The 27,698-nt window shown below is 38.1% G+C and overlaps 1 protein-coding gene and 1 long non-coding RNA gene across 4 annotated transcripts in view; one reads left to right on the top strand and one right to left on the bottom strand.

Moving 5' to 3' along the window:
* The window catches only part of Slc16a2 (solute carrier family 16, member 2 (thyroid hormone transporter)), a 149,915-nt gene that overhangs the window by 11,451 nt on the left and 110,766 nt on the right, over positions 1-27,698 (bottom strand). The window lies entirely within an intron of this gene.
* LOC102023750 overlaps positions 1-27,698 on the top strand; it is a 51,945-nt gene that overhangs the window by 17,248 nt on the left and 6,999 nt on the right. The window contains exon 4 of one of the 3 annotated variants that reach the window (XR_001232361.1): positions 27,080-27,190. The exons of 1 other annotated variant lie outside the window; for it this stretch is intronic. This is a non-coding gene — a long non-coding RNA (uncharacterized LOC102023750). Of the gene's footprint in view, positions 1-4,070; positions 5,544-27,079; positions 27,191-27,698 lie in introns of those variants that run through there. One more of the 3 variants, XR_001232362.1, reaches the window with a different exon arrangement.

Raw genomic sequence — 27,698 nt, 5'->3', positions numbered from 1 at the left:
ACTTCACCCACAGGGAAGAGCACAGACAAAAGCTTCCCGGGATCGTATCAGGATCTAAGGATACTGTGCAAGAGGGTCATGAAACTCTCACGCTGAAATGCTTCACCAGAAACCATGTTTGGCAAATTCTTTACTCCAAACTCAAATTTTTAAAAAGTGTATTCTGTCTTTAATAATATAATAATCCTCCACAGGAAGGAAGAAATTTGCTGCCTTGCATAGATTCTTCTGGCCATTTTCCCATCACTCAGCTCCTCAGAAGGAAAGCCCAAACTTTACTGTCATTTTGAGCCTTTCTTTTCCCTCTAGGTTTATTTTAGTTCCCTTAACTGTTCTTTATTTTAATTTCAAACTTTGTAATTATTTTCAGAGTTCTCTTCTAAACACATTCCAAGTCCTCATCATTATTATCATCAAAAAATGTTTAGTGTCACCGGAGCAGACTTTCCCCCCGGTCTTCTCCCCTCCTTTTAAACCCTCTTCCCTGACTTACTTACAAAAGCTTTGTTTCCATTTTTCCTTTTATTGTCTTTTTCTTTTCTCTTCCTTCTTTTCCCCCACCCCCCTGCTTACTAAGTTCTGAGAGTCAACTTACACGTCTCTTGCCAGATGTGTGCATTGTAAATGTTATCATCCTCTGAGGTCATTTTCTGGCTCTCTCTTCAGCTGCAGAGCCCCAAGTGAACCAGAGAAAAATCAGTAAATCTTGCCTGAGCAAGGTTAGTCCTAGTTTTGTACATTGGTGACAAATAGGTTTCTCAACCCCCTATTGGGAATCTTCACATTTCTGGGGTCCCATCCTGAGCCCTAGCTACCTGCCTCCAAAAATAGTGGCCCAGGACAGCAAGAGACCTGGCCTTTAATTACAGTTTCACTTCTCATCAGCTGTCAGACCTTAGGAAATAACACAACACTTCTCTAACCAATTTTTACATCTGTGAAGTAGGGATTAAAATTTTTGTTGAGCATTTCCCAAAGTTTTTTTTTTAATGAGGGTCAGAGGTAACAGGAGTTTTGGAGATTTTAATAATCACATCATATACAAAATGGATGCCAAATAAATAATAAACTTATATGTAAAACTTACATGTAAAATGATAGTACTTCTAGAAAAAAATATGACCCATAAGAGAAAATTTTGATGCCTTAGGCTTTATGGAAATTTACAACTTCTGTTTGTTGAAAAAGTTATAAAAATGAAATTGTAGGCCATAGGTTGGGAATAATATTTATAATACACACATCTGGCAAGACACTACTGTGAGCTGACTCTCAAAACTAAATAAGGGGGATGGGGGAATGGAAGGAAGGGAAAAGAAAAAAGAGAATAGAAGGAAAAAAATGGAAACAAACCTTTTGTAAATAAGGAGGGGAAGAGGAGTTGAAATGAGGAGAGGGGACTGGGGAAAAAAGAACAATCAAGATATATTATGTACAGGTATGAATTTCCTATGATGAAGGTGATCATTATGCATATCTGAAATGTATCAATAGAATTAATTTTTAAAAACTCATAAGAAGAAAGCTAATGATCCAACTTAAAATGTAGGTAAAAGACTTAAACAGATACCATACTCACACACACATGATATGAATAGCTATTATGCATTTGAAAAGTTGCTCAACATGATTAATCATTTAAGAAACATACTAAAACCATAAGAAAATACCCTCACATGCTCAATGCAAAGGCATTTAAAAATGAAAATATCTAGTACTGGGGAGGATGTGGAGAAAATGGAAATCTCATACCCTGCTGGTAGTAATACAAAATGGTATACTTACTTTGAAAACCTGGCAGTTTCTTACACATACCATATCCCACTGATATTCCTAGGTATTTAGCCAAGATAAATGAAAACTTATGTTCATACCCAGATGGTTATAGCAGCTTTGTTTATAATTGCCAAAACCTGGCAGCAAACCAAATATACTTCAACTGGTGAATAAATAAATGGGAGTGCATTAATACAGTGAAATATAATTCAGCAATAAACAAAAATGAACTACTGATATAGACAACAACTTGGACAATTCTCGAAGACATTATGAAGGAAGCCAAAATGAAGACGCCAAACTCAAAGGACTCCACTGATAGGAAGTTCTTGAAAAGGCAAAATTATGGAGATAGAAAAATAAATCAGTGAGTGCTAGGGGAGGGGATGGGTGACAGGATTGACAACAGGGGCATGAGGAAATTTTGGGGATGATGAAAATGTTAGATATGTTGCCCGTGGCATGGTATTGTTTTGGGGGGGTATGGCTCAGTGTGTAGAGCATCTCTTGAGCGTGTGGAGGTCCTGAGTTCAATCCTCAGCATCCAAAAATAGCTACATAGAACTGAACATATAAAAAACATGAATATTACCATATTACCATGTATAAATTATGCCTCTAAATTTGATGTTATTTTTTAAAAGAAAGGTAAAACTGGGGTTGTAGCTAAGTAGCTGTTATGGTTTGTGTTTAGATGTCCCCCAAAAACCTCACACAGTCATGGGGGTAGGCTCTTGACAGAGGTGGCTGAATCTAGAGTTTGTGACCAATTCAAAGGGCAATGCTGGGATTAAGGGTGCTGGGGCTAAGGCTGGGTGATTGCTGGATCAGTCCACTGATTGGGTTGGCACCGCCCTAATCCCAGAAGTCTGGATAAGATAAAAGGGGCAAAAAGAGGCTTGTTTCCCCCTTTTCTCTCTCTTGTTGCTTTTGCTGTCTTCTGCAGCCATGAACGGTTGCCCCTCTGCCATTTGCCACACTGCCTTGAAACCAGCCAATTACGGACTGAAACCTCCACATATTGTGAGCTAAACAAACCTTTCTTCCCTTAACTTGTGGGTGTTGGGTATTTTGTCTCAGCAATGAGAAAAGTAACTAAGACAGTGGCAGAGTCTGTGCTTAGCATGTGTGAGGCCCTGTGTCCCATACTCAGCACAAAAAGGAAGGGGAAGGGGAAGCAAAAGAGAAAATACCAGTTGGAGATATCATGTATGGTATGCATATATATTTTTCTTCCTCCCAGATGTGTGTGTGTGTGTGTATGTATGTATGTATGTGTGGTCCTGGAGGTTGAACCCAAGGACTCATGCATGTTAGCAAGCACCCTATCACTGAACTACACCCCTGGCCTTTCAGGCTAGATTTTTAAAAAAATAACTCAATTATATTGTAAAAGAGGAAAAAATACTTAAATTCAGTAGATCATCTTACCAACAGTGTATAACTAAAATTCTCTGTTACTTAGCCTTTCTGAATATCTACAACACAATGAAGACTGATGATTAGACTTGTGAGGTGTATTTCTACAGTCCAACACAGTGTACATACTGCTTAATGTTGTTTTTCAAAAATTAATTCCTTTGGGCTGGGGATGTAGCTTAGAGGTAGAGAACTTGGCTAGCATGTATGAAGCCTAGGGTTCAACCCCCAGTACCAGAAAAAAATCAATCTGTTTAATTTTTGAAAACATTCTATTTTGAAATAATTATGGATTCACAGGAAATAGTCAAAGTAGCTCAGAGAGGTTACACAAAACTTTCACCCAGTTTGCCCTTGTGTAATTGTGTATAGCATAATATCAAACCCAGGAAATTAACAGTGGTATAATTCATGTGTATAGTTCTATGTCATTTTATCATGTGTGCATTCCTGTAACCATCACAATCAAAATACATAGCCACTTAAAACACCAGAATAATTTCCTTTGTGCCATCCATTTATAGTCACACAACACCCACACCCTTCTCTAACTCCTAACAATAGTCATTAATTTGTTTTCTATCTGTGTGATATTTTTATTTCAATAAAGTTATATAACTATAGTCATACAGTATGTAAGCTTTGATACTGATATTTCAGGCCCAGTGCACTCCCCCGAAAATACATTTTTGAAGTGAGTTTTGTATAGACAATATAATTGGATCATGGTCTTTTTTCCTACTCTGTTCCTCCAGTTTTTTTTAAATTGATCTGTTTAGAGTACTTACATTTGATGAAATCATTTGTATGTTAGGGCCATGTTGGTTTTGTTTCTGTTTATTTTGTTTTTCTTTTCTTTGTTTTATTTCATTCAGGAGATCCAATATGGCTGAATAGAGGAGGAGTCACATATGAGAGACTCAGAAAAGATCAACTAAAGACACATAAGTAATTGGAAACACAGGAGGGACATAAACCCTGATGTGGTAAATCAATTTGAAAGAAGATACTTGTAGATTAAACAAAAACATATGCATAGAAATTAAAAAGAGAGGAAGCAGTCCACAAGGGCTGTTCTGCAGGGCCCCCACCCTCACCCACCCTGGGAATAGCCATGTGGCAAACTTCCCAAATAGCTGGAAGGAAGCAGAGTCTAGCCTTTCAGGATAGACCAGGGGTATATGTTCCCCCTCATCCCATTGTCCTCTCTCCAGAGACTACAGAGATTGCAGCCGTGCAACGTCCTTGCCAGCACACTCCAGCAGTAAGGGAGGTACCCTCCCTTACCCATCTGAACTCAGGGTGTGAGAGGATAAACAAGTGAACATTGTTTGTGTCTAGAGTCATTAGTGTTAGGCCTTAGGCATGCCCAAGTCTCCACTGCGCAGCTCGAGTTTGTTCCTCACCAATTAGGACCTTCATCTGGCACACAGACACTAACATTAAAGTTTGTGCCTGACACCCTAAGGTCACTTGAGTTCTTGTTTAGCACTCACTGCCCTGCACTACCCCTAGATATGCTGGAGACTCTGATATCTAGCACCAGTCTTGGGCTCCTTGTATCCCCATGGAGCCCTGGTCCTGCAAGAGTCTGCCTGGTGCACTGAACCTCCTAGAGGCCCTAGTCAGTGCCAGGTATCCCACCTCTACCCTGGGAACATCAAGAGGCTCCATCGTTGTACTTCACCACAGTCTTGAACAGAGTCTTCCCAGTGAAATAAGCTAGTTCTCTGCTTGGTTTGCAGCAAGGGTAAAAGGTCTGCCTGATTTGCTTGGTCCCTGGACCCCAGTAAGTCACCACCCAGTACCCTGTACCCTCTGTGAGCCTGTAAGAATCTCCCCACATCAGTCCCAGACATACCTGGATCTCCACAACCCTCCAGCTGGTCTTTTGAGCTTGTCCCATGGACACCAGAATATGCTTCGGTATCCAGCATTGGTTCCCAACCAGCAGGAATTCATGTCGGGAGCCTCAGAACTCAGCGCCCCACATCTTTCATGGGCCTGTGTCCCAGCTTGGACAGTTTCTACAAACAGGGGTTTACACACAGGGACCCCTGAACAGAAAAGTTCCCACACAAGCCCACAGGCTATAAAGACAGGTGGAGAGGAATGTGATTTGTGAGACTTGTGGGATTAAAGATGGCAGGCTTTGGATATACATTGGATTTTATTTCACTTCTTCTTTGTTTTCTTCTGTCATTTTGGGACCTAATTTTTCTCTTCTCTATTGGCATTTGAGTTTTAGAATTTTTTCTTTCAGTGGAACTTGGAGTTTTATCACTCATTTTCTTATTCCTCCTTTTTAATGTTACTTTGTTTTATTTGTTTGAATAGGCCCTTTTTTCTCCCTCCCTCACTCTTCTTTCTCACTAGCTCTCTTTCAACTTGTTTCTTTAGTGTTTTTTCTTATTTTTCCTCTAGTTTAATCTCTTCCTTATTATTTATTTTTTCTAGTTGTTTTTTTCTGTTACTGTTACCTAATACTACTTACTTCCTTTTACTCCTTAATAGAATCTTTACTATGAGTCTTACCACCTTCTTCCCAATTTCCATTGCTTAATTTTTTTATTTTAAAGAGAGTAGTAAAAAAAGGAACATAGCGGCATACCAACATCCCAGACATAAACAAAACAAAGCAAGAACATTAAAAGTGATACAGGGTTTCAAAACAAAATGATAGGAATTAACAGTGGTTGTTATATTACATATTATTATCTTCAACTACATTGCTTAGATTACTATTGCTTAATTTTTAAAATTCTGTTCTTCTTTTTTCATCATGCTCCCATGCCTACACCTAATCCTTACTGGTATAACCATTTACCCTTACAAATTTGTAGAAAGCTAATTATATCTTGCTATGGTTGAACACTGTTGCATTGTGAATGGAGGTAAAAGTGCTCTACTGTGTAGATATTTACTGTATACAAATGTCTAGTTTGTCTTATAATTTGTACTATAACTATAGACCTCATTTCTATGATCTTTAACCATTGTACCTTTAGTGGTACAGTGTTTGTTCTTCAAGTTTGTCATTATCCAGCTTATATTTGATGCTATTATTGTTGCTGACTTTAATACTTTACCAAAGGTAACACAGTTGTGGCTATCAATTGGTTTTCTCTATATGTCAATATCTAGATTGCTGGGAGTCATAAACAATAATACAGTTCATTATAAGGAATTGGGTACTGGACCAAATAGGCTGAAACCTTCCCCCTCTAGTAAGTAGAGGTGGTTGAATCATGGGACAAAAGCAAAGGGCAACAGGTAGCTATGCCTAGAGGACATCTCTGAAGAGTAGTCATTACCCAAAGAGGTCTCAAGACTAGCAATAAAGGGGCTGGGGATTTAGCTCAGCGGCAAAAGCGCCTGCCTGGCATGCGCAACATCGTGAGTTCAGTTCCCGGTACCGGAGAAAAACCCCCCAAAAAATAAATAAATAAAGACTAGCAATAAAGCTACTCACCATAAGCGATTTGCAAGCCTTAGCAAGAAAACAAACCAAAAAAAAAAAAAAGAGAGAGAGAGAGAGAAAACAAAGACATAAAATATCCCCTAGAATGCCCAACTCCCATGCAGCAAATCCGGGGGCATCAAGTAGAAATAAATCAGAAGACACACAGCCAAAATATCTGAAATGGTAGTAGTGGAAGTGTTTTACTTTTCTGGTAGCTGAGACAAAATACTTGACACCCAAAGTTAAAGGAGAAAAGGTTTATTTTGCCTCAGAGATTGTAGAGGTTTCAGTCCATCAATTGGTAGGCTCCAAGGCAGGGTGGAATGACAGAGAGGCATGAGACAGCACAGCAGGAGGCAGCAGAAGACAAGCAGCAGTAGCAGCAGCAGCAATAAGCAACAAGTGACAAGCAACAAGCAACTGCCCTCTTTCTGTCTCTTATATCTAACCTAGGATGCCCAAATTTCCAGTGGGTAGCACTCACACCCTTCATCCAAGCATCACACAATGAATCAATCCCAGCCTCACATTCTTGATTGCAGCAGCATACACCCTAGATCCAGCCACCTCTGAAAAGCCCTACTTATGACTGCATGAAGTTTTAGGGGGACATCTAGATATAAGCCATAACAGGAAGTAACAAAATTGATCAATGAGAGAATTGGCAAATTAAAAGTACAGACAATTACAGAAATAATTAAAGAGTTAATGACGCTAATTTTAAAAATCACTATTAAGCCTAAGAAAATACCAATAAAAGATAGAGGAGCTAAAGAAAAACGTGCAAATCATAAATGAGCAACATAGGGAAGAACTGGAGTTCATAAACCAGTCTTAAACAGAAATCCAGAAAATTAAAAAGTCTATTGAAAGTATATGCAGCAGAATGGATGAATGTGAGAACAGAATATCAAATATAGAAGACAGAGATAGGGTTAGTGATCAACTAATGAAAGATACGTTAAAAATAGCAAGTGAACACAACAAATGGATATAGGAGCTGCTAGATGATCCAAAGAAGACTAATCTAAGATTAATTAGATGAATGAAAATTCAGGAGACAGCAGAAAGGGCATAAGAAACCTGTTTACAGAAGTAATTTCAGAAAACTTTCTTAGTGTGGAAAAAGAATTTGGCATACAGATAAGTGGAGCATATACAATCCCAAATAGTCATGATCATAGAAGAACTACACCAAGACATTTAGAAGCCAAGATTCCAGAAGTTCAACACAAGAATATTATATTAAAGAACATTAGAGAAAAGAAATAAATCACCTATAAAGGACAACCCATCAAAATTATATCAGCCTTCTCAACACAAACCCTAAAGTCAAGGAGAGCAGAGAATGAAATGTTTGAAAACTTAAAAGAAAACAATTTCCAACCCAGATTGACTTATCCCACAAATTTATCTTTCATAACTTATAGAAAAATAAGATACCTCCATGATAAAGAGCATATGAAGAAATTCATGACCAGCAAATTAGCACTCCAGAAAGTTCTCAAGTATATCCTAGAAAGAGATAATGAAGATAACAGTGTCAAAAAGCCTCATAGAATGAATCTGCCAAGTAAGAGAAGCAAGCAAATAGAAGGAAATGAAAGGGAGCAAACATCAGGAAAATAATATAATGACAACAATAAGTCAATACCCATCCTATGAGTTATAACCATCAATGTGAATAGTCGCAATTCACCAGTTAAAAAACGACGATCAGAATGGATCAAAAAATAAGACCCAACAATATGCTGCATATAAGAAACATATTTCTTTGCTGAAAGAAATAGTTAATGATTGCTTGATTGATCAATATTGCATGTCCCTATTTGTTTTCATGAGAAACCACCTTGAAGATATCAATATGCAATACAACAAGCATTGTTAATTTCCTACCACTTTGTTTCTAACTCTGTATTGTTTGTATTGTTCCTTTACTATTTTGTAAATGGTTGTCTGTCTGTTAATGTTTTCCTCCTTTTATTTTTAAAACCAAAAAAAAACCATATTTAACCCCCCCCCCAATTCATAGACTGAAAGTCAAAAGATGGAAAACAGTACTCCGTGCAACAGGAACCTGGAAAAAATAGAGTAGTTATCATAACTGTAGACGATGTGGATTTCAAGCCAAGAGTGATCAGAAGAGACAAAGAAGGCCACTACACACTGGTCAAGGGAACAATTCAATGGGAAGAGATAACAATCATAAATATATATGCAGCAAATATTTGCACACTCAGCTGCATAAAACAAACACTAGTGGACATGAAAAATTATATAAGTGCCAACACAGTTGTAAGGGAGACTTCAATACCCCACTGTCACAAATGGACAGATCAACTAGACAAAAAAATCAGCAAAAAAAATCAGAGTTGAACCAAACGTTTGAATAAATAGGCTTAGTAGACATCTACAGAGTGTTCTACCCAAGGACATTAGAATTTACACGTTTTTCTCAGCACCACATGGGACTTTCTCCAAAACAGACCACATACTAGATCAAAGAGCATGCTTAAAAAAATTGAAAGGAATTGAATTTATCCCATGCATGTTATCAGATTGTAGTGCAGTGAAACTAGAAATCAATGGCCAAAGACACCACAGAAATTATACAAACATATGGAAGCTAAATAACACCCTCTTCAATAATCCATGGAGCACAGATGAAATTAAAGAAAAAATTAGACAATTCATATAATCAAACAATAATTCCAGTATGACATACCATAACATATGGGAGACAATGAAAGCAGTCCTACGAAGGAAGTTTATAGTCTTAAATTTGCATATCAGAAAAAGAGTAAGCTCAAGTAAATAACCTCATGTTGAACCTCAACATTCTAGAAAAACAGAGTCAAACCCAAACCTCATACAAAGAAGAAAATAATAAAGATCAGAGCAGAAATTAATGCAATTGAGACTTTAAAAAGTCAATACAAAGAATCACTGAATTGAAGAGGTGGTTCTTTGAAAGATTTGATGAAATAGACAAATCCTTAGACAACTTTATCAAAACAAGAAAGGAAAATATCCATGCAATCAGAAACTGAAAAGGTAAAATCACAATAGATTCTGCAGAAATCCAAATCATTGGTAACTACTTTGAGAATCTGTACTCTAATAAAATGAAAAATTCAGAAGAAATGGATAGATTCTTAGATACATATGAATTACCAAAGCTAAATCAGTAAGATATACAAATCCTGAATAATCCAATCTCAGTCAATAAAATGCAAGAAATAATTTTTTAAAACTACCAACTAAAAATGTGTAGGTCTTGACAGACTCAGTCCCAAATTCTACCTGGTCTTTAGAGAAGACCTAATGCAAATACTCCTCAAAATAGTTAATGATATTGAAAGGGAAGCAGTTACATACATTCATTTTTTTGTACTGGGAATCAAATTCAGGACCTTGTGCTTGCCAGGCAAGTGCTGGGCCACTGAACTATATCCCTGACCTAGTACATATATTCTTAAGTCATTCCTGGAAGCAAGCATTACTTTGATATCCAAATCAGAAAAGGACTCAACCAAAAAAAAAAAAAAAAAGAACTACAGGACAATCGCTTTAATAAACATAGATGCCAACATCAATAAGATACTGGCAAACAAAATGCAGGAAGCATCAAAAACATTATGCATCATGAGCAAGAAGGATTCATTACAAGGATACAGGGATGGTTCAACATATGCAAATCAATAAATGTAATACATCACATTAACAGAAGCAAGCACAAAATTCACATGATCATCTGAATAGATGCAGAAAAAGCAATTAACAAAATCTAACATCCATTCATGACAGAAAACCTTAAGAAAATCAGAGTGGTTTTATCACAATCTAATAAAAGCTATCAATGATAAACCTACATCAAAATCATATTAAATGGAGAAAAACTGAAAGTATTCACTCAGGAATACGACAAGGATGCCCACTATCACCACTCCTGTTCAATATAGTTCTTGAATGATTAACTAGATTATTGATGCAAGAAAAAAAAGGAATATGGATAGGATAAAGAAGTTAAATTATCATTTATTGCTAATGACAAGATTCTCTCCATAAAAGAACCTAAAAACTCTAGCAAAAGACTCCTAGAACTCATAAAATAAATTCTGTAGCATAGCAGGATAAGAAGTCAACACTCAAAAATCAATAGCATTCCGCTACATCAATAACAAACTCACCAAGAGAGAAACTAGGGAAAGAACACTTTTCACAACAGCATCAAAAAAAGAGAAATACTTAGAAATTACCTTAACCAAGGAAGTTAAAATCCTCTACAATGACAAGTATAGTACTCAGAAAAATGAGTTCAAGGAGGACATTAGGAAATGGAAACATATCCCCTATTCCTGGATAGGCAGAAGCAGTATAGTGAAAATGACCTTACTTCCAAAACTCTTATTCAAATTTAATGCTATCCAAATCAGAATACCAATAGACTTCATCAAAAACCTAGAGAAAACATTACTAAAATTCATATGGAACCAGAATAAACCCAGAATAGAGCACGCAATTCTGGGCAACAAGGACAAGGGACAGGGCATCAAAATCCCAGCCCTCAAGTAATGCTACAAAGCTACAGTGATAAAAGCAGTCTGGTACTGGCAAAAACAAAATAAAACAAAACAAAAACTCCTGAAAAGAAACAAACAAACAAAAAGCCAAAACAACAACAACAACACAAAAAACAAAAAACAGACTTGTGGATCAGTGGACCAGAATAGGAGATGCAGAAACAACTCCAGGCACACTCAGCTACCTTGTCTTTTTTATTTTATGGAAAAAAGGCAAAACACAATTTCATAACAAAATAACAGAATAACAATAGTTAATACATTACATGTTGTTATCTTTAAAGTAGTTGCTCAAGGTACAAGATATGGGCATAAAAATTTCTCCAATTGTTATTAGCACAGACCTTCCTTTTTAATGAACCAAGAGACACTAATAGTATAACTGACTTGCATTTTTTCCCATATGTTGTGGATTTGTTGAACAGTTATTTAACATACTTTCTGGCCCAGACAAATGGCTATCCTACAGGCACTGAGAATGCTAAGTGAAAGACACATAGTTATGGTCCTTGGCTTCAAGGATCTGATGGTATAGTAGGGAAAACATTTTAAATTTTTCATTTTTTTTCCTTTTAGATAGACATAATGATCACATTCATCACAGAGAATTTATACCTGTGCATGATATAACTTGTTTCTTTTTTTCCCATTCTGCTACACTCCCTTCAACTCCTCCTCCCCTCCCCATTTACAAAAGCTTAGTTTCCATTTTTCCTTCTTTTCTCATTTTTCTACTGTATCTTTCTTTCTTTTTCCCCTCCCCCTTGCTTATACCCCTCCCCATTTGAACATTTTTCCTATTTCACAATGCCTATTTGGTCCTTATTTACACTTTTGGCTTCTCCCACCAGAGAAAGAGTGCAGTACTCACACATGTGTGTCTTATTTATTTCACTTAAGAGTATGGCTTCAAGGTGCATTCATTTACCTAGAAATGTCTCAAGTTTATCCTTCTTTATGGCAGAGTATTACTACATTGTATATAAAAAAATCTTTATCCATTCACCAGTTGGTGGGCATTTGGGCTATTTCCAAGACCTGCCTATCACAAACTATGTTGCTATACACATGTGTGCATATATTGTGGTGTTACGATGCTTTTAATTCTTTTGGGAAGATACCAAGAAGGGGAATGTCTGTGTCACATGGAACATGTAGTCCTAGTTTTTTGAGGAATCTCCACACTGATTTCCACAGTGGTTGCACCAGTCTACACTCCTAGCAACAGTGGAGAAGGGAGGACCATGTATTTTCATAGGGCAATAAAACTTACAAATGTCATGATTCATGAGCAGAATAAAATTTTCTATCTAAGGATTGTTCAGAAAAGTCAAACTCCAAGTGAAAGAAAACTTGTTATAGTAAGGGAAAGAAAAATAAGTGAAAGAAAACTCCAAGTGAAAGAAAACTTGTTATAGTAAGGGAAAGAAAAATAATGCTGTTAATGACTGAAAAATAGCATTATAAAAGACAAAAGACTTGATTGTTAGTGAAATAGGTTATCAGAGGAAATTTAATATGAGAAAAATAAGCAATGACTACTTGCAAAGGTAATAGTCACAATAACAATAATGATGACAATTATAAACCATATTGATGATAAATGAACATTATTAGTTGCTTTTTACTTTTTCTTGTTCCTTTTTTAAGTATTAGAGATCAAACCCAGGGTCTCACGCATGCTAGACAAATGCTCCACCACTGGACTACACTCCCAGTGCTTTTAAACAGACTTGGAAAAATTAGAGGTGGAACTGCATAACTTTCTACCAGGCAGAGAACATTATTTCCATTTCACAGCTATACAAATGCAAATCAAGTACCTAATTCCTGACCAGAAATTTTTCAGTCCAACAGAGCCTTTGACTTTTAGGACAAACTACATATAAATCCACTATCTATTCCCTTCATCCAGTAGTTCCCAGGCTTCTTTTCAACATCAATCACTACCTCCAGGTGAGTGAGCTGTTGGCCACAAAAGGACTGTATTTGAGGTGAACTGAAAGTCTCTGTTCAACAGGCTGCCTTCCTTTCCTCCTATCAGCTCCTGTAGCCGATTAGGCTTCTGTTGAGCCTGGACAGCACAAAGTCAGGACTCTGACCTGAACTTTTCAGCTCCATTCTGGACCCATTCGTCCTCAAATTTCTTTATCATCAAAGTTTTTCCATGAAGTGCCCAATTAATGCCCTGGATCCTTACCCAGGCACTCAGGAAATTGTCTTTGAAGTACAGAGAGTCTTCTCAGAAAAGAACTCAAATGTGAGACCAAATTCCTTATTCCATGGTTGCCAAGAACCAAGTACTCCAAGGTCTCCCCCTGAGATAAAAGAGGGAGAGAAGGATGCCAAGAGCCAAACTCTCCAAATATAATTACCGACTTTTAGAAATTCCTGTTATTGTGGAGAACTAACAAAAGTTTACATGAGGTAATGATGGAGCAAATCCAAACAAGGGTCAAAGCTGAGTAAGGGGAAGATGGGAGAGAGGGAAGAAAGAGTGACATATGGGTAAAGATGGTTCTATTTGAGTCTTTATTGCTTCCTGACAAGGTGCATCATTTAACAAAAGGACAGCAAATAAGATTAAGAGACCTCATTCTTAGGCTTAGCTATCCATCTGCTATACTCAGTGCTAAGTGGAGAGAACAGCACCATGAAATGAAGTCTGTATTCCTAGAAAAATTTTCCTCCTTCTGTTTCATCTCCACATTCCCTCAGAGTTCCCAGAACTTGGTGATATACATTTGGAACAAATAAGGGTGGTTAGAATAATGTAAGTAGGGCAGGTGGTGAGCATGGGGTGTGTGAGGCAGCTCAGGACTGTGATGAGAGTATGCTAAGACATCTAGCCAGCACTCATCAGTCAGGGGACCAACAGCATCAGTGAACATATTTAAAAGGAGGTAGCTGAAAGCATTTCTGATGGCAGCTGAGAAATTCTAGATGAGAGAAATGCAACATTCTGGGGACTGAGCTGTCAGAGCCATGGCCACTCTTCTCTCAGTGGCTAACTAGGAGAGTGATCTACCACTGAGCTTCATTTATTAGCTACTTCCCATGCATGACCCAGAGGAAAGTGCTATGTAGCTGTCTTTCCAGTGAATAGATAAAAACACTTGCTCAGGGAAAAGAATTCCAAATATTTTTCAATGTTTGATCTTTTTTATTCTTCCTTTCCCTTCTCTTTCTTCCTTCTTTTTTCCTCTCCCCCTTCCTCTTCTCCCCTCCCCTCTCTCCTCCCTTTCCTCCTCCTCCTCCTCCTCATCCTCTTCCTGCTCCTCCTCCTCCTCCTCCTCCTCCTTCTTCTTCTTCTCTTCCCACCCTATGCTTGGGATCAAACACAGGGTCTCATACACGCTAAAGAAGTATTCTACCACTCAACTATACCTCCAGCCCCCTTTTTTCACTTTGTACCAAACATGTTGAAAAGCTGTTTATTCTAGTTCTTTGTTTCTCTATACCCATTTACTTTGGTAGCTACTCACCATCCATTAATTGCACCAGAGTTGTACTCAAGATTTGTAGTAGTCCTTTGTTTAAAAACTCTAAAATCACCTTCATGTATTTGCCCCAGTATTTCATCCCCTCAGTATTTTTTATTTTTTCTTTACTAAAATGTAGTGTTTTTTCTGGTATAACACAACAATACTTTTCCTAAGCATTTAACATTGACACAAATTCCATTTTTATATTTACACACTTTCTCTCAACACATGCTGATTTTGATGGGCTACTTACTTTTTGTAGGGAAAGAATACTGGGAATTGAACTAAGGAGTGCTCAACCACTGAGCTACATCCTGAGCCCTTTCTCTGTCTCAGCCTTCTGAATATCTGGGTTTACAGGTGTACACCATCATGCCTGGGCAGACTACTTGCTTTTGAGTGTCAAAACATTTCAAGTCAAACAATCACTAAAAATGTTAACTTGTTACCCCATATTTGATCATTTGGCCTCCTTCCCTTGCTGCTACTATATATTTACTTCAATTCTTAGATTAAAAAAATCTAAAACTCCATCTACTAATTTTACATATGATCAGGCTGAGGGCCAGAGAGACTCACACTTAGGAGAGTCATGTCAAGTCTGAAATAGCAGCTCAACTGCCCTGGTCCTGTAGGGGTAATGAGGCTCTCTAATGGCTGATGGCTCACTGATTTGGCATCCACTGGGGTTTTTTTTTGTACCCACTGTCTTTAAACAATGGTCAGTTATTTACTGTGGTAGTTAAGGCAAATTATAGATGGTTATTTGACCAAAATCCACACATTAGGAGAAATTATGAATTGAAGCAGTTTCCTCTGAAGAGGCTGGCTTGCCACCAGCAGACTTGCATTGTCAGACACTCATCTGATAGAGGGTATGGGGAAAAGGCAGACACAGACATACAAAATATCAGAAAACAGAAACTAAGACACATCTAAAACAGAAAGATCATATTAGAGATGCAGAATGATAAAGATGAAAAGGCCCTTAAATAACTGTAGAAGGACTAATAAGATGGCTTCATGGATTAATTTCAAACATTTAAGGAAGAAATGATACCAATTCTTCACACTCTTCTCTAGAATGTGGGGAAGCATTTTCCAGGTTATTCTATGAGGCCAGTATTGTCCTAATGCAAAATCTATATAAAGACATCACAAAAAAGTGAAAATGTGCCTTTAAAAAAATCCCTTAATATTTAGCAAATTGAATCCAACAATATGTAAAAAGGATAAACCGTCATTACCAAGTAAGATTTAACCCAGAAATTTAAGGTTAGTTCAATATCCAAAAATCAATCAGTGCAGTATACAATTACTAAAAGACTAGAAATATATAATCATGTCAATAGATAAAGTAGAAGCCTTTGACAAAATTCAATATCCTCTCAAAGTAAAACAAAGCAAAACAAAACAAAAACTCTTAAGGATCCAACATGGCTGACTAGAGGAGTCATGTTGGAGATACTTAAGGAAGATCAACTAACAGATACTTGGAAGTGAGGGAGAGACTTATAACCTGGTACGGAAAATCAATTTGAAAGAAGAAGCATGTAGATCAAAGCAAATATAGTTAAAAAGAGGGGAAGTAGTTCCACCAGGGCCAGTCTGCATGGCTCTCACCCTCACTCATTCTGGGAGCAGCCATCTTGAGAGCTTCCCAAGTAGCTGGAGGGAACCACGGAGTGCTGCAGAGACTAGTCTCCCAACATAGACTCAGGGTATATTTACCCCTTCTCCACATAATCCTCTCTCCAAACACAGAGGAAGTTGCAGCCTTCCCTGAATAGTGAATGCCGAGTTCACCCAGCTGCTTGTGCTTACCTGAGTCACTCTAGGGCATCCCGTATCAGTGCTGGGCCCACCTGAGTTCCCACTGAGTGCCCCAGGCCTGGTTGGGTCTCTGCCTTGGGCCTCAAGTTTGTCCCAGGGGCTGGGGATTTAGCTCAGCGGCAAAGCGCCTGCCTGGCAAGCGCAAGGTCGTGAGTTCAGTTCCTGGTACCGGAGAAAAACCAAAAAAACAAAAAACAACAAAAAAAAAGTTTGTCCCACACCCACCAGTGTCACTGTGTGGCAAAAAGACCTGAGACTGGATCCATTTGAATCCCGTTGACCCAGCAAACATTGCCCTACCCCCTCCTCAGGCCTATTAAAGTCTCCATCTAGCATCTAGCATCAGTCCTGGGTGGGCTGGATCTCCACTGAGTGCCCTGGACTCACCTGAGTCTCTGCCAGATGCCATGTACCTGACTGAGCCTCCACTCAGTGTCATGCATCCCCTGCCCTCTCTAGGCACACCAGAGGCTTCATTTCGCACCCTGCATCAGTCCTGGGCACACCTGGGCCTCTGCTGGGTGGCCCAAATGTGCCTGAGTCTCTGCCAGGCACATGAGGCCAGTCCAACACCCACTGAAATATATTGAGCACTCAGCACTTGTCCCATACCAGTCTGAGTCTCTGCCTGGTGCCGCAGGCCAGCTTGAGTCTCCGCCTCACACCCAGTGAGCTTCCTGGGCCTGCTGAGTCTCTGCCTGGCACCCTGCATCAGTCTCAGGTGCACTTGAGTCTCCGCTGAGCATCCCAGGCCCACGGGAGCCTCTGCTTGGCACTTTGAGCAGATCCCATGTCTGCTGGAGTCTCTGGCACCCAGCACTGGTCTTGGGCTCCCTACAGTCTATACCAGGTGCCTCAGGCCTGCTTGAGCCTCCACTGAGTATCCATTACAGTACACTCTCCCTGAGCCTGCTGGAGTCTATCTGGCACCCCACACAAATCCTAGGCCCACTTAAGTCCCCACGGAGTGCTCCAGGGCCACTTTAGTTTCCACTCCGTGTCTCAACCTGTTCCCACATTTAACAGAGTCTCCATTTGGTACATAGTGGTGCTCTCAGACCCTCATGGGCCTCTGCCTGCTTCCCTGGCTCACTTGAGCCTGCTCTCAACATCCAGCACTCTCTCTGTGTCACCTAAATCTCCACCTGTTACTCTGGGCCCACCTGAGTCTCTACCCAGGTCCACAGCCCTCTCTGAACCCACCTGGGTCTCCATCTGATGCCACAAACAAGATACCTGATTCTTTGAAACCCTGCGTCTCAGCCAGGCAACCTACACCTAATACATCAAGGCTGTCAAATCCGCTACAACTCCTTGAGGGACAGAGATTCTAAGTCCCTAAGCCAAATTTGAGATCAGGGTCAGATTCTGCCTGCTGACTGAAGGGGAAAAACTGAAAAGAGGGGAAATTTGCATGGCTTTTCATGCAAGCAGACCACAAGTAAGGCAAAAAGGAAATTGTGTGGACGCATAGGCTAAACAGCACAGAGAACACATGGGAATCGTATGTACATGTTCTTGTTGGAGTGTTTCAACTGGGTCATCACTAGATCTTAATTATTTTTTTTTCCCTTTTTTGAATTGATTTGAAAGTTACTTTCTTTCTTCTCATCTCCCAATACTTTTTTCCAAATTCAAGCATTACTAGCAAATATTACTTGCTTATTTTTTATTGGTATCTCCCACTTTTCAAATTCCTATCAAGTGTTTGCCCTTATAATCTGCTTTCACAGTCACCTCTCTTCTCTTGTATCAACCTTCTGGTTGTTCTATTCTATTCTTTAACTCTTCCTTAGCATGCACATAATCCCTTGTCTTCCCTCGCTTCTTCTCCACCTTACAGGTGCACAAATATATCAGCAAGTTCTGACTTTGTAGCTCTCCTCAATTTCAAACTACATCTCTCCCATCTTTCCCCCCACAAGTAAATTCTCTAAACTTTCAACACTAGCCTTGCGTCCCACACATAAAATGCCTCTAAAATAACCTGACCCTCTTTCCAATAATATTTTAGCTAATATTATTTCCCTTATCTACCTCTTCCCCTACTGACTCACACTTTGTATCCATCCCTCCAACTCCTACCTTCCCATCTCCCTTTATAATTAGACTACAAATAGCAATATAGTATAGGCAATAAAGGGTGTAAGTGTATGGGTATGTATAAAGGGTATAAGTGTAAAGGCATGATGTAATAAATTTAAGTGATGTATGTTCAGATTTGTGGATATTGTTGTAACTGTTAATAATTCCCTCTTCACAACACAGTATCAGGGCCCAAACCATTTAAATAGTGGAAGGGGTGAACAATATCTCTGGATAAATAAAGTAGCAAATATCATCAAAAGAGAGAATCTAACTAAAAAGATCCTCATATCAACTACAATCTCTCCACACTCTACTAGAATTCAACCTGCAGCTCCAAATGGAGGAATAAATGTACATACAGGAACATGGGAAAAAAAGGCAACAAAAGGCTCCCAAGGTCTCCCAACTTTTTCAAAGCAGATTTATGGGGCACAGATGGAGAAGAAAGCAAAACAAAGTACTAGAACTCTACAAAAAGATTAAAGAAGAGATGAAGATTCTTGACAAGATCAAAGAGGAAATGACCCAAAAGTTTATGGAATTATTACTCAAAATGCTCTGTGGCTTTGGGGAAAAAAGAAAAATTTTGAAGAGCCAACTAAAACCATTCAAAATATGAATGACAAATATGTCAAAGTTATGTAATCCACAAAATGATATCAGACAGAAATAACTGAAATTTTAAAAAATATAGGATAAATAGATTGCAGAAATGACCAGTGCAAAGGCACGGTGTCTAAAATGAAGGACAAAATGGGAAATTATGATGAAATACTTAGAGAAGCCATAAAAAAGAGAACAACAACAACATACAGTAGCTGCTAGATGACACTAAGAAGACCAACCTAAAGTTAAGTGGAGTTATAGAAAAGTTAGAAGGTAACACAAACTTATTGTTTGCAGAATCATAATAAAAATATTTTGAAATATGAGAGAAGTTCAACATACAAATAAACAAGGCTTCTAGAACATCAAACAACTATGAGGAAAACAGAAACTCACCATAATTAACCTCACATATAATTACATATTAAACTCCCAGATATCCACCCCCAAAAATCAGAATTTTAATTGGCATAATTTAGGTATACATAATGACCACATTCATTATAGGGAATTTGTACCTGTACATGATACATCTTGGTTGCTCTTTTTTCCCCATTCCTATCCTTACCTTTCTAACTCCCTTCCCCTCCCCATTCACAAAGCTTGGTTTTCATTTCATTCTTCTTTTCTCATTTTTTTCTTTCCCTTCATTCCTTTCCCCTCCCCATCCCTAGTTCTCTTTTCCTTTTGAACAATTTCCTCCTATTTCACAATATCTATTGTGTATTTTTGTTCCTATTTGCATTTTCGTTTCTCATACCAGAGAGATAATGTGATGTATCCGGTTTATTTCACTTATGATTATGGTCTCAAGGTCCATCCATTTAGCTATAAATGTCTCAATTCTATCTTTCTTTATGGCTGAGTAACACTCTATTATATTTAAAAAATGCATCTTCTGTACCCATTAATTGGTTGATGGGCATCTGGGTTGCTTCCAATATTTGGCTGTTACAAACCGTGCCACTATAAACATGGGTGTGCATATGTCACTGTGGTATGATACCTTTAAATTTGGGAGGAAGATGTCAGCAAGGGGAATAGCTGGGTCAAATGAGACCTCTAGTCCTAGATTTTGGAGGAATCTCCACAATGATTTCCTTAGTTGTTGCACCAGTCTACACTCCCACCAACAGTAAAGAAGTGTTCTCTTTTCCCCACAACCCTTTCAGCATTTGTTTCTGGTTGATTTCTTGATAATAGCCATTCTTTCTGGAGTGAGATGGAATTTCAACATTGTTTTAATTTGCATCTCTCAAATGGCCAGTGATGCTGAACAATTTTTCATATATTTATTGGCTATTTATTTTTTCCCTTTCCCCTACTCTCCCTTCAATTTGTCTCCCCTTCCTTATTTACAAAAGCTTTGCATTTTTCCTTCTTTTCCCATTGTTTTCTTTTACAACCTGAGGTGGGTATCATTTCAGATGGCTATTTTTGGATTGATTATTTAAATTTGGTGGGGTCTGATTTTTTTTCAAATCTTTGTATGTTCTAGATATTGTTTGTATGAGGAACAACTGGCTAAGATATTTTCACACTCTGTGGTTTGTCTTTTCACTCTGTTGGTGATTTTTTTTCTGTGCAACATTTTTTAATAAGATGGGATCCAACTTGTTGATTCTTTGTAGTTATTTCCTATGCACTCAGGGTTTTGTTCATGAAGGCCTTACCTACCCCTATGTCTTTAAGAGTTCTATCTATTCTCTCTTCCAGCAGATTTAGTGTTTCTATTTTAATATTTAGATTTTACATCCATTTCCATTGGAGGTTAGTGCCTGGGCTATAAATGGGTCTAGATTTATTCTTTGGCATGTGGAAAGCCAGTTTTTCAAGCACCATTTATTAAAGAGGCTATCTTTCTTTCTGTGAACATGTTCACCCCCTTTGTCAAAGATGAGGTGGCTGAAAGTGTTTGGAGGTGTTCCTTCATCATCTAATCTGTTCCACTGATCCTCATGTCTGCTTTTTTTGGTGGGGGGATTACCAGTAATATGTTGTTTTTATCACATTAACTCTGTAGTATAATTTCATGTCAAGGATTGTGATGGTCCCTGCCTTGCCTTTGTTGCCACAATTATTTTGCCGTTATAGGTCCCTTCTCATTCAGAATGAATTTTAGGAATATTTTCCCTAATACTGTGAGGTATGCTGCTGGTATTTTGTTTGGGATTATATTAAGTCTGTATAACAATTTTAAGAGTATGGCCTTTTCATTATGTTGATTCTTCCTCCTTCCATTTTCTTATATCCTTTTCAATCTCCTTTTTCAGAGTGCTATAGTTTACAATGTAGAGATCTTTTACTTCATTTGTTAGATTGACTCCTAAGTATTTCATATTTTTGGATGCCATTATGAAAGGTGTTGTTTCCCTAATTTCTTCCTCATTGAGTTTACCATTTCTGTACAGCAATGCTATTGATTTTTGAGTGTTGACTTCATATCCAGCTACATGACTTAATTTGGTTATTAATTTTAGAAGTATTTTGGTGGAATATTTTGGGATCTTTGGTGTAGAGTATCATGTTATCTACATATGTCTGTGTTATCTTCTAGCTTTTCTCTTATTTTGTTTTTGAGACAGAGTCTCAACATGTAGTGAAGGCTGGCCTCAAACTCAAGGATTTTGAAGGCCTTGAACTCATTTATGTAGCCCAGGCTGGACACAAACTCATGACAATCACCCTGCCTCACACTCTCAAATGTGGAATTATAGACAAGTGCTACCATGCCTCGCTCTTTTTTTCTCTCCTTTAATTTTGTTTTCTCTCCTTTTCCTTCTCTCTCTCTCTCTCTCTCTCTCTCTCTCTCTCTCTCTCTCTCTTTCTTTCTTTCTTTCTTTCTTTGCTTTATTCCTCTTATTTCTTTCTGTTGTCTAATTGCTCTGGTTAATGTTTCCAGAACTATATTGAATAAGAGTGGTGATATTTGACATTCTTGACTTGTTCCTGATTTTAGAGTGAAAGCTTTCAGTTTTTGGCCATTTAATATGATGTTGGCAGTTGGTTTATAATAGATGGCCTTTATCATACTGAAATAAAGACCTTCTATTCCAATTTTGTGTAGGGTTTCTACCATAAATGGGTTTTTGACTTTGTCAAACGCTTTTTTCTGCATCTATTGAGATGATTATGTGATTTTAGTCTTTGGCTCTGTTTGTATGATGTATTTTATTTGTTGAATTGCATATGCTGAACCATCCCTGCAGCCCTGGGATGTATCCTACCTGGTCATGTTGTATAATCTTTTTGATGATTTGCTGCAGTGTTTGCCAGAATGTCAATGAAAGTTTTTGTGTCTATGTTTTTCAGGGAGATTGGCTTGTAGTTCTCTTTTTTGGTTAGGTCTTTCTCTGGTTTTGGTATCAGACTAATACTTGATTCCAGGAATGACTGTGGGAGTATTGCTGCCCTTTCAGTTTCACTAGAGTTTGATGAGTAACGGCATTATATCTTCTCTAAATTTCTTGTAGAATTCAGCAGTGAATTCATCAGGATCTGGGCTTTTCTTTGTAGGTAAATCTTTAATTATACCCTCAATTTCATTGACTGATGTTGAGTTATTTAGAAGTTTTATATCATCTTGATTCAGCTTTGATAATACATCTGTAACTATGCATGTGTCCATTTTTCTGTATTTTCAATCTAATAGAAAACAAGTTCTCAAAGTAGGTATTGATGATCTCCTGAATTTCTGCAGGTTCTATTGAGATTTCACCCTTTTCCTTCCTAACTGCATGAATTTGAGTCTTTTCTTTCTTTCTTTTTTTTTTGATAAGGTTGGCTAAGGATTTATCAATTTTATTTAATCTTTCAAAGAACAAAGTATTCAATTCATTGATTCTCTGTATTTTTTTTACTGTCAATTGCATTAATTTTTGCTCTAATTTTTATAATTTCCTCCATCTTACAAGCTTTTCACTTGACTTGTTTTTCCTTTTGTAGCAGTTTGAGTTTCAATATTATGTTGTTTATTTGAGCTCAATCTGTTTTCCTGACATGAGAATCCATCACTATGAATTTCCCTCTTTGGGCTGTTGTTATTGCATCTCCCATCTTCTAGTATGTTGTATTGTCATTATCATTTAATTGTAAATACCAGTTAATTTCTTCTTTAATTTTATCAGTGATCTATGGTTGTTCAACAGTATGTTATTTAATTTCCATGTGTTTATGGAGATTTTGTGGTTTCTCTTCCAATTTCATTGCATTATGGTCAGATAATATGGATGGGATAATTTGAATTCCTTTATTTACTTCTGCATGCTTTATGGGCTAGTGTGTATTTTACTTTGGAGAAAGTCTCATGCACGGCCAAAAAGAACACGCATTCTGATGTTGTTGGGTGGAATACTCTGTAGATATTTACTAAGTCCATTTGTTTGCAGGTTTGGTTCAGCTTTAATTTTTTTTTTTTGACATTTTTCTACTTGATCTGTCTGTCTTATATAGTTGGGTGTACTGGTATTTGGTGCATGTATATTGATGATTGGTATCTCTTCTTCTTGAAGTTTTTCTTTAACAAGTATGCAGTGAACTTCTTTTTCTCTTGATCTGTCTTGGCTTGACATTCACATTATCTGCAGATAGAAACTATCACTGGTTTTCCAGATTCCTATCACATGAAGTATTGTTTTCCACCCTGTGACTTTATGTCTATGAATTTCTTTTTAAGTTATGTGTTTCTTGTATGAAGTTATTGTTGGATCTTGTTTCTTGATCTATTCTGCCCATTTCTTTCTTTTAATTGGTAAACTGAGACCATTTACATTGATTATTATAACTGATAGGTATTGGCTTATTGTTGACATTATTTTCCTATTGTTTATTCTCTGCTTTTCCCCTCTGTTGAATTGCTTTCCTTGACTGGTGGCTTGCTTCTATTATTGTTCTTGGAATTGGGGTCTTTATTATCTCTTTCTAAAATATCCTTCAGAGAACTTTGGAGAGCTGGTTTGTTCATCATGCATTTCTTCAGTTCTTCTTTGTCATGGAAGTATTTTATTTCTCCACTGATTTTGAAGGATTGTTTTGCTGTGTACATCAATCTTGGCTGGAGTTTTTTTTTAGGACTTGAAATACTTCATTCTAAGCCTACCTTGTCTTGATGATTTGTGTTTAGAAGTCTGTTGTGATCCTGATGGGCTTTTCTTTATAGGTGATTTGTTTCTTTTCTCCAATAGCTTTTAATATTCTCTTCTTGTTCTGACCTTCTGGACTCTTGATTATTATATGCCTTGGTGTAGATCTACTTTGCTCATGGTTAATTGGAGTTCTATATGCCTCACTTATTTTATTTCAAATTGTTTGTCTATGTTTGGGGAGTTTTCTGCCACTACTTCTAGAACAGGTCTTTTATGGCATTTATATTGTCTCTAGCACTGTCATAAGCTGTTATCAATCTTATGTTTTCCTTACAACATCTTTCAGCTGTTGGATGGATTTTCCATAGTCCCTTGGTATTTTTAAGACATCATTCTTTCTGTGGTTTCTAACTGCAATCCTGTCCTTTGGATCTGATATTCTGTCCTTGCCATCATTCATTCAGCTGCATATATTTTCAAAGGGATTTTCAGTCTCCTGTGTATCTGTGTGGATCTGTTTCATGGATTCCATTTCTTTTCTATTTTGGGCATTCATGGTTTCCATCATTTTCCTCAGCTCCTCTGTTTTTCTTTTATGTGTGTCTACTATAGATTCATTCACCAAGTCCCCCATTGTGATTGTCAGTTTTGTTTTCACCTGAGAGATTAGTTCCTCTATAGCCTCACTCATTTTTTTAAACTTCCACTTCTCTCATTTGAGAAAATTTCAGTGAGTGACTTCCAATTTACTCTACCTCATTGTCTCCTGGACTTGTTCTGGGGAGTCTGTATGTCTGGTGTTGCATTTTGCTTTTGCATCTTGTCATTTTCTATTTTTAAATTTTATTTTCTGTGCTACAGCTTGTAAATTTCTTACAGTAGACAGCTATATCACTAATATCAAGGCTTTCCTAGGAAATGTCTTTTCTTCAGAGATGTCTTCTAAGTATAGGTGGTTCTTGGTTTTTGTGTCTGTCCCAAGATCCTACCTTCCCAGTTTATTAAGAATGAGATGTTGCTGTCTGTTTGGCTCAGCACCCTATTCTTCAGTACTGGACACTGGTGATGATTATGACCTCAGATATTCACAGTGTTGTCATGCCAGGACGGACAACTGTTTGCAACAGGTATGACATCCAGGCTAAAGCAGGACAATTAGTAACAGCAATAACATCAAGCACAGCCTAGGAACTTACAAATTGTGGTCATTATTAATTTAGTACTTTTAACCATATGGGCAAGGTCTAAAGTTATATGACAAAAATGCAGCATAAAGCAGTAATTTGTATGCAAAGTGCTTCCTCTTAGTAGACTGATTTTACCATGTGGTGGGGAAATTTAAGAGGGATAGGGTACTAAATAGAGAGATAAATAAAGACAAACATAATACAAGCAAGGCTGGTGGACAAAGGATGATCACCTACGGTTTGGGAAACTGGAGAAGAGGGCAGAGAGAACAAATGAATTAGAAAGGAAAAGATTATTGAGTTGAACCAGAAAGACTAGAGATAATGTTCATTCACATGAACATATCCTACAATCAAGAGAGATAGTTGAGGGAAGTGAAAGAAGATGAATAAAATAGAACAAAACTAAAGGTATAAACCTAACCCCCTTCAAAAAAGGGAAACAAACAAAAAGTCCCGACCATCAGGAAAGGGAAAATAAACACACACAAAGAAAAAAATTTCCTCTGGTGTCCAACAATTCTGTGATAGTGCCCAAGTCAGATACCAAAACGGCTGGATAATCCTACCAAACCTGCAGTAGGATTAGTGCTGAATGTGAAGTTCATCTTAGCCTTTGGGGTTGTGAGGTTGTGGCCAGTCTTTAGCTAGCAGCTTTCTGGATGGCCTGTTCATATCTTCTTACCCTGTTTGTCTCTGTGTTGCTGCTGCTGTGGTCTCCTTAGATAGAGATAACAGGAGGCTGTTCCCAGTCCTGTATACAGGTGGCACTCTTGGTCCTTGCACAACCTTCTCTGTTCCACCATGCTGACTCCTCTTATTGCTGTCCTCCTTGTTCTGACACCATGGACCAAGGTTAATTGTGTTGCTGTTTGAAAGTCAGAGGGAGTCCTGACTCCCCAGCCCAAGAGTGCTTGCATTGCTGGTCACAGGATGGGGGAGTGCTAATTTCCCACCCCTTGTCCCCACAGCCCCAGGCTGCTTGTGCTGCTGGTCACAAAGTGAATGGAATGCTGACTTCCCAGCCCAAGGGTGCTTGCATTACTCAACCCTTTACTTTTTATTAAAAGTGTTATATCTTTTCACACTTAACAATTGGGAAACAGAAAACCAAGGAAAAATTCACAATTTCAATTACTTGGAGTCAAATATTTTTACCTTGATATGTCTGTATAGTTTTGTCAGAGACAGAATAAATGATACATACCACTTGTAATCTCCTTTTAAAATGTACCCATGTTTAGAGACCTTCCCATGGTAATAAAACATGGCATCACTTCCTCAGAACAAAGGAAGTAAAGAACTCTCACCTTTGAATGCCTAACCTAGAATTCCTACAACTGCACTATGATGCCTGACAGACTATTGGTAAGACTGTTATCCTCAGATCTCCTCTTCTACTGCCATACCCTTCTCTTCTTCCATTGCCTAAGTCCCTTCTTAGTCTTTCTTCTATGGAGTCCCATGGGAAAGTCCCTGAGATCATCCCACCTCCACTTTTTAGGCCTGCTTTTCTCTTTACCCATTCAGCTATTTTTGATCTCTCTTTCTTTAGATGTCAACCCAATCCCAAGTTGCCCCTCTGCCAAGTTCATCTGCTTCCAAGTTACTCTTCCAGTGCTCAGTTAATCAATGGCTTTATGGCTGTGGCACTCCTGGACTCCAGGTTAGTACCTCCCAGCCTGAATATACCTGAAAGTCTCCACAGTCCTACTCCAAACATCCCCTATCTCATATTAGTAGGCATCTAGGGGCATTAATCAAAGGCTAATTAATGATCCTCCTGTTGTTTACAGATACAACACAAGGTCCACACACTTAGTTCATGGCAGAATAAGGAAAAGGCCTTATGTCTCCTCCATCATGATGCTCTGTCTATTCCACTGTCTCATTGTTGACATTTTAATATCTCTGCCTTGCAACCTCTAGGTTAGTGGTGGTTAACCTATGGCATGTGTATCACAACCAGCTGTTTGTTATCATTGAAAGCTCTAAAAGGTTTGTCATCACTGCTCTAGGTGATGGTTAGAGGCCTTACCCTGACTCCTGTGGGGCTGGGAAAAGAAGCCTTGGACCAATGGACCAGAGACTGTGTGAAGTTATGATGGGGCAGTAGCGCCTAGGGTTTACCAGCTGCTCCCTACAAGGTTGGCAAATGTCTACACCCTCCTTAC

This window comes from Chinchilla lanigera, unplaced genomic scaffold (genome assembly GCF_000276665.1).
Source record: "Chinchilla lanigera isolate Chin_1 unplaced genomic scaffold, ChiLan1.0 scaffold00161, whole genome shotgun sequence".
Taxonomy (NCBI): Eukaryota; Metazoa; Chordata; class Mammalia; order Rodentia; family Chinchillidae; genus Chinchilla; species Chinchilla lanigera.
The sequence above is the reverse complement of the archived record's forward strand: the minus strand, read 5'-3'. Positions and strand labels throughout refer to the sequence as shown.